Here is a 17,428-nt window from a genome sequence, read left to right on the forward strand (position 1 = left end):
AAATCCAAGGAACACAGGCATAACAAAGGATTGAGCAGATCAAGGATTTGTACGCGTGAAGGACGGTGGAAGGATACAGCCTCTATGTCCAGCCAGACAGGAGTTTTAGGAGGCAGAGTTTATTGTGGGCTTTGTGTTGGATTGTAAGGAGATGGGGACTCCAGGTGAGGCGATGGACAAGGATAAGGCCAAGGTAGTTCAGTGTAGGGGTGAGGTGGCTAGGACAACCACAAATAGTGAGGTAAAAATCGTGGAGCCGGGAAGAGTGGGTGGAACGACCTACGATAATTGCCTGGGTCTTGAAAGGATTGATGCAAAGTACCCACTGGTTGCACCAGGCAGTGAGCTGGTCAAGGTGGGTTGCGTATTGGCAGTATACAGAAGATAGAGGAGAGGGGAAGGGCAGAGCCTTGGGGCATACTGGAGGTGCGATAGAAAGTAGGGGGTTGGTATTGCGGATAGTGACATTGGAGGGACGATGGGAGAGGAAGGAAGCAACGAGGTGGGCGAAATTGATGGGAAGAGCATAGGTCTGGAGTTATAAGAGGAACCCAGGATGCCAGACATGGTCATAGGTGTTCTGGAGGTCAAGGGAAACAAAGATCGCAGAGCGACAGGAGTTAAGTTGGAGGGACTGGTAAGGTTAAGTAGCTGGTTGTCAGCTCGAAAAGAGGGCCAGAAGCCACGCTGGGTAAGGGGAAGAAGGTGGTGCTGGTTTAGGTGGTGAGAGGAGGTACTCAAAGACCTTACTGAACATGGAGGTGAGGCAGATGGGACGATAGGAAGAGGTGTCAGAGGGGGGTTTGTTGGCTTTAGGGAACAGCAGGACGTGGGAAGTCTTCCACAGGTCAGGGTAAAAGCTGGTGAAGAGGAGGACATTGTACAGGGCAGCAAGGGCAGCCAGGAACGACAGGGGGGATTCACTGAGGTGGCAGTAGGTGACACCATCATGACTAGGAATAGTGTTGCATTTGGAACAGAGAAAGAATTTGATATCATGTGAAGGGGGTAACTGATCAAAGTACCAGAAAGTGGGGGGCGAGTGGTGGGACAGTGGTATCAGTGCCTTCAAGGACAATGGGGAAGAGGGAGTAATCAAAATGGGGATTGTCAGAAATGGAGAGGACCTCGGAGAGGTGGGAAGCGAAATGGTTAGAATTACTGAGGTTGTCAGGGAAGCAGCAGTTGTCGTGGAGAAGTGCGCGATGCAGGGCAGGATGGGTACCAGTAAGGTGGTGGAAAGCAGACCAGTACTTGGAGTAGTTGACAGGGAGGGTGGAGTTGTGGTGTGTACATGTCTCGCGCCAGTCCCAGCGTTTCTTTGCTGTGAGGAGGTTGCGGATGTGTCATTATAATTGCCGGTGATGAAGCAGCGTATCCCGGTCATGGGTGCAGAGGAAGGAGCAGTAGGGCCTGCAGGATTCACAGAGAAGAAGGACGGCCTTTGGAGAAAGCATAGGGTGGTGAGGGTGGATGTGTTTGGTGGGAAAGTTGGCTTCCACAGCATCAGTGATGGTCTTCTGGAGGAAGGAAGAGTTATGGCTGACATCAGCGGGAGGGGCTGTAAGGCAATGAATTCCCAGTAGGCATCCCAGTTGGCACAATGGTATTCATGGAAGGACTTCAGAGGTGCAGCAGGGTGGGGGGCAGGTGGTGAGAAGGATGGGGAGGTGGTCACCACCAATGGGATTGAGGACGTTCATGGCGATGCGACCAAGGAAGTTGGGGAAAGTGAGGATTACTTCCGGGTTAGAGTTACTTCAGAGATTGGTGTACTATGGGAGAGGAACAAGGTCACCGTGGAGGGTGTAAAGGAACTCATGTCATCGCCGAAGAGTGGCAGGGTCATGGCTGTGGATGTTGAGGTCAGCAGCAACCACATAGGTGGAGAAGGTACGGTCAACATGGGAAATGAAGTCGTAGGGGAGAGGAGCTGCGAGATGAATACAGATAGTGGCACAGGTGACGGTGAGAGAGGGAAAAAAGACGGCCTCTATAGATGCTGCCACACTCACAAGGGGCACCATATACACCGGAAACACGAAGAGCTATGTCGTCTTTAACAGGGCGCAACATATCTCGTATCTTGGGGGCGGGCCAGAACACTGGTCTCAATCCATATCTCTGCAGTAGACGTCCTGACATGTTGGTCGTTGCCCCACAGTATGGTAGGAAAACCGCCGTCTTGACTCCTTCTGCAGAGAAAATTTTGTCTAGTCCTGCCGCCACGAAAGACTCCGAGGACACATTTGGGAAGCTATCAGAAGCCAACTCCTCGCTCAAAACCAATAAGCTCGTAATTTACTGGAATTGCGTTACCTGTGCGTAAACATTTGGTGTCACTTACCTTCGGAAATTTACGAAGGATTTGTCGACTCCATCAACGCTAAATAGTTGCTGTACTCCGTTCTAAAAGTGGACCAACAAGGTCATGATAACATATTGGCTCAGTGTATCCCGTAGGTTATGACAAAAACCAATCAATCTCCCTGTTTTGTGGGCAGTGGTTTCTCGATTGTGGATCGGGATGGCTCCTCAACGCTTTCAGTGCCCAAGCCATGACACGTTGGTGCTATTAGGATGAAGTCAATGCTGATGAGCAGATACGCTGTGGCGAGCGGTTCTCGGCGCTTCAGTCCGGAACCGCGCTACTGCTACGGCCGCAGGTTTGTATCCTGCCTCGGGCATGGATGTATGTGCTGTCCTTAGGTTAGTTAGGTTTAAGTAGTTCTAAGTCTAGGGGACTGATGACCTCAGATGTTAAGTCCCATAGTGCTTAGAGCCATTTGAACCATTTGATGAGCAGATATTCACTGTATCTCCACTGTTAAAAAATCAAAGAATAAATTCTATTTTGTTTGGACATATTATAAATAATTCATTACTTATACTTACCTAGATAGGTGGCGCAGTAGTTAAGACACTATGATGTAATTAGGGGAACTCGATTTCAAAACCTCGTCCGTCCATCTTGATTGAGGTTTCCCAACATCGCTTCAGGCTTACGCCAGGCTAGTTCGTCCAACAACTCTTTAGCCGATTTCCCCCTTGAACCGCTATAATGGAACTAGTATCTCGTCTTTAATGGCAAGAATGTGAACAAATACGGCGTAATCTCCAATTACTTTTTCTTTATTGTCCCGCTCGTTGTGGATGGTACCGTTTATTGACTTTATCCACGATGCCGTGTGATACCTGAAACTGTTTCAAATTAACCAGTCTCAATGTCTTAATTGCGTACAAATAAAGACTTATTTACATTTATATGTACTTCTTTTAAACATCAAGCTTACGTTTAGCTGGTGCATTTGCAGAATTTACTTCTAACGACATAAATTTAGATATCATTTTTCTTTTTTGTGGCTTTTGGCCTGAAGACCATACAGTCACAGATATTATTTCTGCAGTTTAAATTACAATGTGTATAAAAAGAGTTATGCGGAATAATAATAATAATAATAATAATAATTGCGATAATGTTGGAAGCTGAAGATATGAATTAGTGTAGGGATCTGAAGATATGAGTTAAAATTGTTAAAATGGGCAATAAAAATGATAATAATAATAATAATAATAATAGTAACTCTACCTGTGATAATACAGTACTTTTAATGTTGCGATACTTACGTTTCTGATAATATAATGTTTCTTTGAAATGGGATTAATAACAAACAAACATAAAGGGAAGAAAGCAGTATCGAATAAAGTCTGGAAATGGGGTCAACATATTCGGGCAAGAGCGAAAAGAAATAGAAAAAGTTAATAGGAGATATGACGAGAGGAAAAGCAATAGAGATTGAAGGAAGAAGAAAATCGAGAGGAAGGATTAGGAGTGACGAAGCCAAGAAGGGGTTGACAGTGTGACAGAGGTATTGGTTCGCTATTAGCCAATAGAAAGACGGCCAGGATATACCGAAACGGAATTTACGTCAACGACAAAAGGAGAAAGCTTCAGTCTTCTCTTAATTACAGAATTAGTAGATAGTTTATTCAACAGAAGTGTTGCTGAAATAATGGAAGAGTTAAAGATATCTTTAGAGCTAGGCATAGGTACAATCTAGAATGCTTCCTGACACTTAATAGCTACGAAATATTCACGTAATTCATGAAGGACAGTTGAACATTATTAAGGGGATGATAAATAGTAGCAACCATCAGGTCAGCACTTGGTATCGCCAGTCAGTACGTCAGTTCAAGTATCGACAGTTTATGTAGTTAATTGGTCATAAAGAAAATTACTATCACACTGAAGAGCCAAAGAATCTGGTACAACCGCCTAATATCGTGTAGGGCCACCACGAGCACGCACAAGTGCCGCAACACGACGTGGCATGGACTCGACGAAGTAGTGCTGGAGGGAACTGACACCATGAATCCTGTAGGGCTCTCCATAAATCCGTAAGAGTACGAGGGGGTGGAGATCTCTTCTGAACAGCACGTTGCAAGGCATCCCAGATCCCCTGGGGTGTTTGGTGGCCTGCGCAAGTGCTTAAACTGACAAGAGTGTTCCTGGAGCCACTCTGTAGCAATTCTGGACGTGTGGGGTATCGCATTGTCCTGCTGGAATTGCCAAAGTCAGTCGGAATGCGCAATGGACATGAATGGATGCAGGTGATCAGACAGGATGCTCACGTACGTGTCACCTGTCAGAGTAGTATCTTGGCGTATCAGGGGTCCCATGTCACTCCAACTGCACACGCCCCACACCATTACAGAGCCTCCAACAGCTTAAACAGTTCGCTGCTGATATGTAGTGTCCATGGATTCATGAGGTTGTCTCCATACCCAAATGTGTCCATCCGCTCGATACACTTTTAAACGAGACTCGTCCGACCGGGCAACATGTTTCCAGTCATCAAAAGTCCAATGTCGGTGATGACGGGCCCAGGCGAGGAGTAAAGCTTTTTGTCGTGCAGTCGTCAAAGGTACACGAGTGGGACTTCGGCTCCGAAAGCCCACATCGATTATGTTTCGTTGAATGGTTCGCACGCTGACACTTGTTGATGGCCCAGCACTGAAATGTGCAGCAATTTGCAGGATTCGAACCTGCGACCGTGGCGGTCTCGCGGTTCCAGACTGTAGCGCCTAGAACCGCACGGCCACTCCGGCCGGCATTCTAAATAGTAACTGTGGTGTAGCAATGGTGGGAGAGTACTGTAGAACGTTAGCACGTAGTGTGCTTTCTAAGTTTTTGATCTGAAAAATTGCGTGTCAGAGGAGCAATCCATAGTAAGTAAACTACTTCAATGATACTGAACGATTCTCTTCAGTCGTCGTTGGTCCCGTTCTTGCGCTACTTTTTTCCGGCCGTAGGGATGGTGGAGATTTGATGTTTTACCGGATTCCTGATATTCACGGTATACTGGAGAAACGGTCGTACTGGATAATCCCGAATTCATCGCTACCTCTGAGGTGCTGTGTCGCATCGATCGTGCGCCGACTATAACACCACGTTCAAACTCACTTAAATCTTGATGAATTGCCATTGTAACAGCAGCAACCGATCGAACAACACGCCAGACATTTGTGTTATCGACCGCAGCGCCGTATTCTGCCTGTTTACATACCTTTGTATATGAATACGCATGCCTATACCAGTTAGTTTGGCGCTTGAGTGTATAGAGACTGTACTCCAGGCCTTTTCCCAACGGCAAGATACCCGAATTTCATGTGTTGGTCTCGTGGAAATCCGCCTTGCTTGTATTACAATAATAGCATAAGAAAGCCCCACTCTCCATAGCATAATAAATTTAAAAGTATCAAACACTCTAAAATTCTCAAATTAATCATGATATTTTCAAAACTTACATCAAGTGTTCTTCTTAGTTAAATATAATTAACATATTGTACTCATCTGAGAAAATTCTTTACGATCTTCAGTGTAAGAACAAAAATGACACTCACTATGACTAAGGGTTGAAAAACTTATGATGGAGACAGCTGACATGCGCGAAAGTAATATCTCTGGAGGATCTTCAGACTCTCAGGTCCAGAGAATAGTTTCTACACGACGCAGGTGTAATGTCCACTTGAAGAGAAAATTCATATTGTAACTTTACATGCCTAGATGTTGAACATATCAAATCTTGCTTTGCTATTATAGAATGAGTAAAGGTATTTGGTGTTGAAGGAGAAGTATTGAGGAATTCTGTAACCAATGAAGAGCACAGAGTTTGAAAATCTACATCTACATCTACATGACTACTCTGCAATTCACATTTAAGTGCTTGGCAGAGGGTTCGTCGAACCACAATCGTACTATCTCTCTACCATTCCACTCCCGAACAGCGCGCGGGAAAAACGAACACTTAAATCTTTCTGTTCGAGCTCTGATTTCTCTTATTTTATTTTGATGATCATTCCTACCTATGTAGGTTGGGCTCAACAAAATATTTTCGCATTCGGAAGAGAAAGTCGGTGACTGAAATTTCGTAAGTAGATCTCGCCGCGACGAAAAACGTCTTTGCTTTAATGACTTCCATCCCAATTCGCGTATCATATCTGCCACACTCTCTCCCCTGCTACGTGATAATACAAAACGAGCTGCCCCTTTTTTTGCACCCTTTCGATGTCCTCCGTCAATCCCACCTGGTAAGGATTCCACTCCACGCAGCAATATTCTAACAGAGGACGAACGAGTGTAGTGCAAGCTGTCTCTTTAGTAGACTTGTTGCATCTTCTAAGTGTTCTGCCAATGAAACGCAACCTTTGGCTCGCCTTCCCCACAATATTATCTATGTGGTCTTTCCAACTGAAGTTGTTCGTAATTTTAGCACCCAGGTACTTAGTTGAATTGACAGCCTTGAGAATTGTACTATTTATCGAGTAATCGAATTCCAACGGATTTCTTTTGGAACTCATGTGGATCACCTCACACTTTTCGTTATTTAGCGTCAACTGCCACTTGCCACACCACACAACAATCTTTTCTAAATCGCTTTGCAACTGATACTGGTCTTCGGATGACCTTACTAGACGGTAAATTACAGCATCATCTGCGAACAACCTAAGAGAACTGCTCAGATTGTCACCCAGGTCATTTATATAGATCAGGAACAGCAGAGGTCCCAGGACGCTTCCCTGGGGAACACCTGATATCACTTCAGTTTTACTCGATGATTTGCCGTCTATTACTACGAACTGCGACCCTCCTGACAGGAAATCACGAATCCAGTCGCACAACTGAGACGATACCCCATAGGCCCGCAGCTTGATTAGAAGTCGCTTGTGGGGAACGGTGTCAAAAGCTTTCCGGAAATCTAGAAATACGGAATCAACTTGAGATCTCCTGTCGATAACGGCCATTACTTCGTGCGAATAAAGAGCTAGCTGCGTTGCACAAGAACGATGTTTTCTGAAACCATGCTGATTACGTATCAATAGATCGTTCCCTTCGAGGTGATTCATAATCTTTGAATACAGTATATGCTCCAAAACCCTACTGCAAACCGACGTCAATGATATAAGTCTGTAGTTAGATGGATTACTCCTACTACCCTTCTTAAACACTGGTGCGACCTGCGCAATTTTCCAATCTGTAGGTACAGATCTATCGGTGAGCGAGCGGTTGTATATGAGTGCTAAGTAGGGAGCTATTGTACCAGCGTAATCTGAAAGGAACCTAATCGGTATACAATCTGGACCTGAAGACTTGCCCGTATCAAGCGATTTGAGTTGCTTCGCAACCCCTAAGGTATCTACTTCTAAGAACTCATGCTAGCAGCTGTTCGTATTTCAAATTCTGGAATATTCCACTCATCTTCCCTGGTGAAGGAATTTCGGAAAACTGCGCTCAATAACTCCGCTTTAGCGGCACAGTCGTCGGTAACAGTACCATCGGCACTGCACAGCGAAGGTATTGACTGCGTCTTGCCGCTTGTGTACTTTACATACGACCAGAATTTCTTCGGATTATCTACCAAATTTCGGGACAATGTTTCGTTGTGGAACCTATTAAAGGCATCTCGCATTCAAGACCGTGCCAAATTTCGGCGTCTGTAAATTTTAGCCAATCTTCGGGATTTCGCGTTCTTCTGAACTTCGCATGCTTTTTCCGTTGCCTCTGCAACAGCGTTCGGACCTGTTTTGTGTACCATGGGGGATCAGTTCCATCTCTTTCCAATTTATGAGGTATGAATCTCTCAATTGCTGAAGCTACTATTTCTTTGAATTTGAGCCACATCTCGTCTACATTTGCATAGTCAGTTCGGAAGGAATGGAGATTGTCTCTTAGGAAGGCTTCTAGTGACACTTTATCCGCTTTTTTAAATAAAATTATTTTGCGTTTGTTTCTGGTGGATTTGGAAGAAACGGTATTGAGCCTAGCTACAACGACCTTGTGATCACTAATCCCTGTATCAGTCATGATGCTCTCTATCAGCTCTGGATTGTTTGTGGCTAAGAGGTCAAGTGTGTTTTCGCAACCATTTACAATTCGCGTGGGTTCGTGGACTAACTGCTCGAAATAATTTTCGGAGAAAGCATTTAGGACAATCTCGGAAGATGTTTTCTGCCTCCCACCGGGTTTGGACAAGTATTTTTGCCAACATATCGAGGGAAGGTTGAAGTCCCCACAAAATATAACCGTATGAGTGGGGTATTTATTTGTTACGAGACTCAAATTTTCTCTGAACTGTTCCGAAACTATATCATCGGAGTCTGGGGTCGGTAGAAGGAGCCAATTATTAACTTAGTTCGGCTGTTAAGTATAACCTCCACCCATACCAATTCGCACGGAGTATCTACTTCGACTTCACTACAAGATAAACCACTACTGACAGACACAAACACTCCACCACCAATTCTGCCTAATATATCTTTCCTGAACACCGTCTGAGACTTCGTAAAAATTTCTGCAGAACTTATTTCAGGCTTTAGCCAGCTTTCTGTACCTATAACGTTTTCAGTTTCTGTGCTTTCTATTAGCGCTTGAAGCTCAGGGACTTTCCCAGCACAACTACGACAATTTACAACTACAGTTCCGACTGTTCCTTGATTCAAGCACGTCCTTTATTTGCCATGCACCCTTTGACATTGCAGCCCACCCCGTACTTTCCCGAGGCCTTCTAACCTAAAAAACCGCCCAGTCCACGCCACACAGCCTCCGCTACCCGTGTAGCCGCCAGCTGAGTGTAGTGAACTCCTGACCTATTCAGCGGAACCCGAAACCCCACCACCCTATGGCGCAAGTCAAGGAATCTGCAGCCAACACGGTCGCAAAACCGTCTGAGCCTCTGATTCAGACCCTCCACCCGGCTCTGCACCAAAGGTCCGCAGTCGGTTCTGTCAACGATGCTGCAGATGGTGAGCTCTGCCTTCATCTCGTAAGCAAGACCGGCAGCCTTCACCAAATCAGATAGCCGCTGGAATCCAGAGAGAATTTCCTCAGATCCAAAGCGACACACGTCATTAGTGCCGACATGTGCCACCACCTGCAGCTGGCTGCATCCTGTGCTCTTCATGGTATCCGGAAGGACCCTTTCCACATCAGGAATGACTCCACCCGGAATGCACACGGAGTGCACACTGGATTTCTTCCCCTCCTTAGCCGCCATATCCCTAAGGGGCCCCATTACGCGCCTAACATTGGAGCTCCCAACTACCGATAAGCCCACCCTCTGTGATTGCCCGGACCTTGAAGACTGAGAATCATCCTCTGAAACAGGGCAGGCAGCTGCATCTGGCTCAGCCAGAGACAGTGCCTGAAACCTGTTTGTCAGACGCACCGGGGAGGCTTTCAGATCAGCCTCCGGGACGTCTTTCGCTGCCTGCCACGCCTTGGAACGACCTCCCAATCAACCACAGGCGAGGGCTCAGCCCCACTGCGGGCAGCAACCGGGGCAACCACAGCGGCAGACCGATCTGGGGACAGACGGGACGAGGTTGACATCCCCGTGATACCCAAGTCCGGCTCCTCACAGTGGTGCCCATTGGCAACAGCCTCAAGCTGCGCGACCGAAGTCAGCGCCGCTTGCAGCTGTGTGCGAAGGGATGCCAACTCAGCCCTCATCCGAACACAGCAATCACAGTCCCTGTCCATTCTAATCGATGTTGAACAACAGCTACTGAAACACGAGTCAGTGCCTAGATAACGCAAGGGAAACACGCAAAGAATGTATTAATTAACCTGTACAAATGCCTAACGACTGCGCTACAATCTGCCTGAATTTACGATTACAGTAACTAAAACTCGAAATTACACCTCCTATACGAAACTCACACGCAATTTAAGTAAGAATCTACGAAGTAAACACTAAAGCGCGATGCTACAACTCTCAAATACTATAAAACGCCCGAAATTTATGAATTAAACAATGCAAGTACCCAAAAACACGCAAAGAAATTAAGAATTAAACTATGTAACAAATAAGTAAGCTAGGGGTATACGACTTGCTGCTGCAGCTGCTTATCCAACGGCGGCAGGGAGCACACTGGCTGTGACCAACCGACACTGACCGTCCAAAACAAAAACAGAAGACAGCCGACTACGCGAATTTACACTATTCAGGTACTAAAGCGCGATGCTACAACTCTCAAATACTATAATACGCCCGAAATTTATGAATTAAACAATGCAAGTACCCCAAAACACGCAAAGAAATTAAGAATTAAACTATGTAACAAATAAGTAAGCTAGGGGTATACGACTTGCTGCTGCAGCTGCTTATCCAACGGCGGCATAGAGCACACTGGCTGTGAAAATTACGTGCGTTATGAGATCGCATCCATCCAATTTCACGGCAAAAGTTTTTTTACAGCTGTTAATACATATAGTAAAACGTCCGTTTAAGTGATTCACATTTGATGTTTCTTTTGCACTTGTGCGAAGTTCGAACGATTTCGACAGATGGCAGAGCCGTAGTGAATCATAAAGTGGCATCTACCCAAGACATTCGATACAAGCAAGAAGCTGTAACTGAATTCTTAGTTGTGGGAAAAGAAATCGTGGTGAGCATCCAGAAACTCCAGAAACGCGTATGTATAGTGTTCCTCGAAAAGAACTTCGCCTTCTCTCCAGGGATTCCCATTTGAGTTCCCAAAGCATCTCCATTATGCTTATGTGTTGTTCGAACCTACGGGTAACAAATCTAGCAGCCCGCCTCTGAATTTCTTCCACGTCTTCGTGTTATCCGACGTGAGGCGGATACCAAAGACCTGAGAAAAGGTCGCACCCTCGTCCTGTATGCGGTCTCCCATAAAGATGAATCACGCTTTCCCAAAATTCTCCCAATGAACAGGAATCCACCATTCGCCTTCTCAATTACAATGCTCGTTCCATTTCATATAGCTATGCAACGTTACGCCCAGTCCTGAGAAAAAAGTTGTGCGGCATTATTTACTGCGAGATCCACGTATTTACACTGTTTTGAAGCACATCACTACCCGGTAGAAAAAGCCCGGTAAGGCTAATGACTATTCGGGAGGACGACGGTTCAATCCCGCGTCCGGCCATCCTGATTTAGGTTTTCCGTGATTTCCCTAAATCGCTCCAGGCAAATGCCGGGATGGTTCCTTTCGAAGGGCACGGCCGACTTCCTTCCCCGTCCTTCCCTAATCCGATGAGACCGATGACCTCGCTGTCTGGTCTCCTTCCCCAGAACAACCAACCAACCAAGGCTAATGACTGGCGTTGTTGTTGTTGTTGCTGTTGTTGTTGTAGTTTAGGTGAAAATACTGTTCTAAATACTTGAATTGCATGTATTGAACAGAATGATTTCATCTTCATCTACATGGATACTTTGTAAATAACATTTAAGTGCCTGACAGAGGGTTCATCAAACAACCTTCACAATTCTCTATTATTCCAATCTCATACAGCGCCCGGAAAGAACGAACACCTATATCTTTCCGTGCGAGCTCTGATTTCCCTTGTTTTGTTATAGTGATCGCTTCTCCCTACGTAGGTCGGTGTCAACAAAATATTTTCGCATTCGGATGAGAAAGTTGCCGATTGGAATTTCGTGAGATGATTCCTCCGCAACGAAAAACGCCTTCCTTTTAATGATGTCCATCCCAAAACCTGTATCATTTCAGTGACACTATTTAGCGAGCGTACAAAACGTGCTGCCCTTCTTTGAACTTTTCCGATGTACTCCGTCAACCCTTTTTGGTAAGGACACGCGCATTGTAGGCAGTCTCTTTAGTAGATCTATTACATTTCCTAGGTATCCTGCCAATAAAACGCAGTCTTTGGTTAGCCTTCCACACAACATTTTCTATGTGTTTCCATTCAATTAAGTTGCTCGCAATTGTAATTCCTAGATATTTAGTTGAGTTTACGGTCTTTGAATTTGACGGATTTATCGTGTAACCGAAGATTAAGGATTCCTTTTAGCACTCGTGTGGCTGATCCCACATTTTTGATTGTTTAGGGTCAATTGCCAATTTTCGCACTACACAGATATCTTTTCGAAATCGTTTTGCAATTTGTTTTGATCTTCTGATGACTTTACTAGTTGATAAACAACAGCGTCATCTGCGAACAGCAAAGAGCCTATATCAATACCTTGGGGAAGGCCAAAAATCACTTCTGTTTTACTCGATGACTTTCTTTTACTTACTACGATCTGTGACCTCTCTGACAGGAAATCACGAATCCAGTCACACAACTGCGACGGTATTCCATAAGCACTCAGTTTCGCTACAAGCCGCTTGTGTGGTACAGTGTCAAAAGCTTTCCAGAAATCCAGAAATAAGGAATAAGTTTGAAATCTTTTGTCAGTAGCACTCAACACTTCGTGCGAGTAAAGAGCTAGTTGTGTTTCGCAAGAACTGATGTTGACTATGAGCCAATAGACCATTCCCTTCGACATAATTCATAATATTTCAACACAAGATATGTTCCAAAATCCTTCTACATATCGACGTAAATGATAAAGGCATGTAATTAAGTGGATTACTCCTGTTACCGTTCTTGAATATTGGTGTGACGTGTGCAACTTTCCAGTCTTTGGGTACGGATCTTTCGTCGAGCGAACGGTGATATATGATTGTTAAGTATGGAGCTCTTGCATCAGCATACTCTGAAAGGAACCTAATTGGTTTCAGTCTGGACTAGAGGACTTGCTTTTATTAAGTGATTCAAATTGCTTCACTACTCCGAGGATATCTACTTCTACGTTACCCATGTTTGCAGCTGTTCTTGATTCGAGTTCTGGAATATTATCTTCGTCTTCTTTGGTGAAGGAATGTCGGAACGCTGTGTTTAGTAACTATACTTTGGCAGCGCTGTCTTGGATAGTATCTCCATCGCTATCGGGCAGAGACGGCATTGATTGTGTCTTTCCGCTAGCATACGTCACATATGATCAGAATTTCTTTGGATTTTCTGCCTGGTTTGAAACAAAGTTTCGTTGTGGAAACTATTATCAACATCTCACATTTAAGTCCGCGCTAAATCTCGACCTTCTGTAAAAGATCGATAGTCTTGGAGATTTTGCGTCTGTTTGAATTTGGCATTTTTTGTTGTTGTTTCTGCAACAGTGGTCTGACCCGTTCTGTGTACCAAGCTCCGTCGTTTGTTAATTTATTTGGTATATATCTCTCAATTGCTGCCGATACTATTTTTTGGGATTTAAGCCACATCTAGTCTACACTTACTCTGTTAATTCTGAAGGAGTGGAGATTGTCTCTCAGGAAGGCCTCAAGTGAATTTTTATTTGCTTTTCTGAACAGGTATATTTTTCGTTCATTTTTGGAGGATTATTCATTCTCGCTACGACAACCCTGTGTTCACCAATCCCTGTATCCGCTTTCAAAAATGGTTCAAATTGCTCTGAGCACTATGGGACATAACATCTGAGGTCATCAGTCCAAAAAAAAAAAAAAAAAAAAAATGGTTCAAATGGCTCTGAGCACTATGGGACTTAACTTCTGAGGTCATCAGTCCCCTAGAACGTAGAACTACTTAAACCTAACTAATCTAAGGACATCACACAAATCCATGCCCGAGGCAAGATCGAACCTGCGATCGTAGCGGTCACGCGGTTCCAGACTGAAGCGCCTAGAACCGCTCGGCCACAACGGCTAGCTGTATCCGTTTTGATGCTCGTCATTAGCTCGGGATTATTGTTAAGAGGTAACGTGTGTTTTCACAGTCATTTACTATTCGCGTGAGCTCATGAACTAACTGCTCTAAATAATTTTCAGAGAATGCGTTTAACACAATTTGGGTTGATGTTTTATGCGTACCTGCGGAATTAAACATGTACTTTTGTGAACATGTCGAGGGTAAACTAAAGTTACCACCAACTATAATTGTATGAGTCGGGGTGCATGTATGAAATTAAACTTAAGTTTTCTTTGGATTGTATCATGTGAATTGGGAGGTCGGTAAAAGGATCCAACTATTATTTTATTCCGGTTGCCAAGATAGACCTCTGCCCATATTAAGTCACAGGAAGTATCTACTGCAATTTCCCGACAAGGTAAAGTATTTCTAACAGCAACAAACACGCCATCGCCAGCTGTGTTTAGCCTACCCTTTCGGAACACCGTTAGGTTGTTCGCAAAAATTTCGCCTGAATCTTATCTCCGGCTTTAGCCAGCTTCCAGTGCCTGTAACGATTTGAGCATCATTGCTTTCTATTAGCGCTTGGAACTCTAGTGCTTTCCCAACACAGCTACGACAATTTACAACTGTTGTACGCATGGTTCTTGTATCTATGTTCTTCCTGTGTTTGGTGTGCACCCTTTGAGACTGTAGCCCTTTTTGTGTTTTCCCGAGGCCCTCGGGAATGCTATGCAAGTCTGTTATTCTAAAATTAGATGCTCCTTCAGTTGATATTATAGATTCATTGAGACAGTGATAGGGTACCATCAATAGGATGGCAAAAACTGCTTCACGAAAAAGTTCGCTCATTAACTAGCGCATATAAATTTACCCGTAAGTAGTTTGACAATCGAAATGGCGCAGCAGTCTCGTACTTGGAAGGACGGTGATTCAGATCCCCGTCTAGCCACACAGATTAAGGTTTTCAATAGTTTCTTTAAGTGGCTTAAGCCAAACGCCGGGATGGTTCCCTCGAAAAGGACAGGACCAAGCTCCTTCACCACCCTTTCACCATTTCTAGTTGACGGAACGTTGAGCACTAATCTTTCTTCCTTTTTGTTTAGCTAGTTTGTAGCCTAAGCTGATTTTCAGACAGGGGCATAGATTCAGTACGCATTTATAGAGAAAAACGAGGTATATATGTCTCAGTCCGGTGATGGTCTCAGGCTCGCAACTGATTACCAATAAATAAATAGTTAACTTTACGAATTTCTCAGAGCTTTCAGTATTCTTTTCATTCGAATTCATTACCACGTAATTAATTAAATAGAACATGATTGCACAAATTAAACATTCAAAAAAAGCAATGCAGTTTTAATCGTCCTATCACTGACAATGAATCTTGACTTGTGGCAATCTTTCAAATTGCATGACACAAAAATTCTTCTTACAGGCACTATGTAATGAAATCCAAATTACTGCTATGAGAGTTTAGTGTTTTTATTATGATCGATCCATTTCGACTAGACTGCCATTTTTATACCATCTACGAAAGTTGCATAATTTTTATTTTATTGAAATGCAGGTTATCGTATTTTCAGATATCCAAATTTTGTACCTACATCCATTATCATAAGTGGTCGCTATCACTCTACACAGGGTGGTCCATTGATCGTGGCCGGCCAAATATCTCACGAAATAAACGTCAAACGAAAAAACTACAAGGAACGAAACGTGTCTAGCTTAAAGGGGGAAACCAGATGGCGATATGGTTGGCCCGCTAGATGGCGCTGCCATAGATCAAACGGATATCAACTACGTTTTTTTTAAAAATAGGAACTCCCATTTTTATTACATATTCATGTAGTACGTAAAGAAATTTGAATGTTTTAGTTGGACTACTTTTTTCGCTTTGTGACAGATGGCGCTGTAATAGTCACAAACATACGGCTCACAATTTTGGACGAACAGATGGTAACAGGTAGGTTTTTTAAATAAAATACAGAACATAGGTACGTTTGAACATTTTATTTCGGTTCTTCCAGTGTGATACATGTACCTTTGTGCAATTATCATTTCTGGCAAAGCATGCTGTTACAGCGTGATTACCTGTAAATACCACATTAATGCAATAAATGCTCAAAATGATGTCCGTCAGCCTCAATGCATTTGGAAATACGTGTAACGACATTCCTCTCAAAAGCGAGTAGTTCGCCTTCCGTAATGTTCGCACATGGATTGACAATGCGCTGACGCATGTTGTCAGGCGTTGTCGGCGGATCACGATAGCAAATATCCTTCAACTTTCCCCACAGAAAGAAATCCGGGGACGTCAGATCCGGTGAACGTGCGGGCCATGGTATGGTGCTTCGGTGACCAATCCACCTGTCGTGAAATATGCTATTCAATACTGCTTCAACCGCACGCGAGCTATGTGCCGGACATCTATCATATTGGAAGTACATCGCCATTCTGTCATGCAGTGAAACATCTTGTAGTAACATCGGTGGAACATTACGTAGGAAGTCAGCATACATTGCACCATTTAGATTACCATCGATAAAATGAGGGCCAATTATCCTTCCTCCCATAATGCCGCACCATACATTAACCCTCCAAGGTCGCTGATGTTCCACTTGTCGCAGCCATCGTGGATTTTCCGTTGCCCAATAGTGCATATTATGCCGGTTTACATTACCGCTGTTGGTGAATGACGCTTCGTCGCTAAATAGAGCGCGTGCAAAACATCTGTCATCGTCCCGTAATTTCTCTTGTGCCCAGTGGCAGAACTGTATACGACGTTCAGTGTCGTCGCCATGCAACTCCTGGTGCATACGAATATGGTACGGGTGCAATCCATGCTGATGCAGCATTCTCAACACCGACGTTTTTGAGATTCCCGATTCTCGCGCAGTTTGTGCGCAACTGATGTGCGGATTAGCCGCGACAGCAGCTAAAACACCTACTTGGGCATAATCATTTGTTGCAGGTCGTGGTTGACGTTTCACATGTGGCTGAACACTTTCTGTTTCCTTAAATAACGTAACTATCCGGCGAACGGTCCGGACACTTGGATGATGTCATCCAGGATACGGAGCAGCATACATAGCACACGCCCGTTGGGCATTTGTATCACAATAGCCATACATCAACACGATATCGACCTTTTCCGCAATTGGTAAAAGGTCCATTTTAACACGGGTAATGTATCACGAAGCAAATACCGTCCGCACTGGCGGAATGTTACGTGATACCACGTACTTGTACGTTTGTGACTATTACAGGGCCATCAATCACAAAGCGAAAAAAGTGGTCTAACTAAAACATTCATATTGCTTTACGTACTACACGAATATGTTATAAAAAATGGGGGTTCCTATTTAAAAAAAACGCAGTTGATATGCGTTTGACCTATGGCAGCGTCATCTAGCAGGCCAA

The sequence above is a fragment of the Schistocerca serialis genome, chromosome 3 (genome assembly GCF_023864345.2).
Source record: "Schistocerca serialis cubense isolate TAMUIC-IGC-003099 chromosome 3, iqSchSeri2.2, whole genome shotgun sequence".
Taxonomy (NCBI): Eukaryota; Metazoa; Arthropoda; class Insecta; order Orthoptera; family Acrididae; genus Schistocerca; species Schistocerca serialis.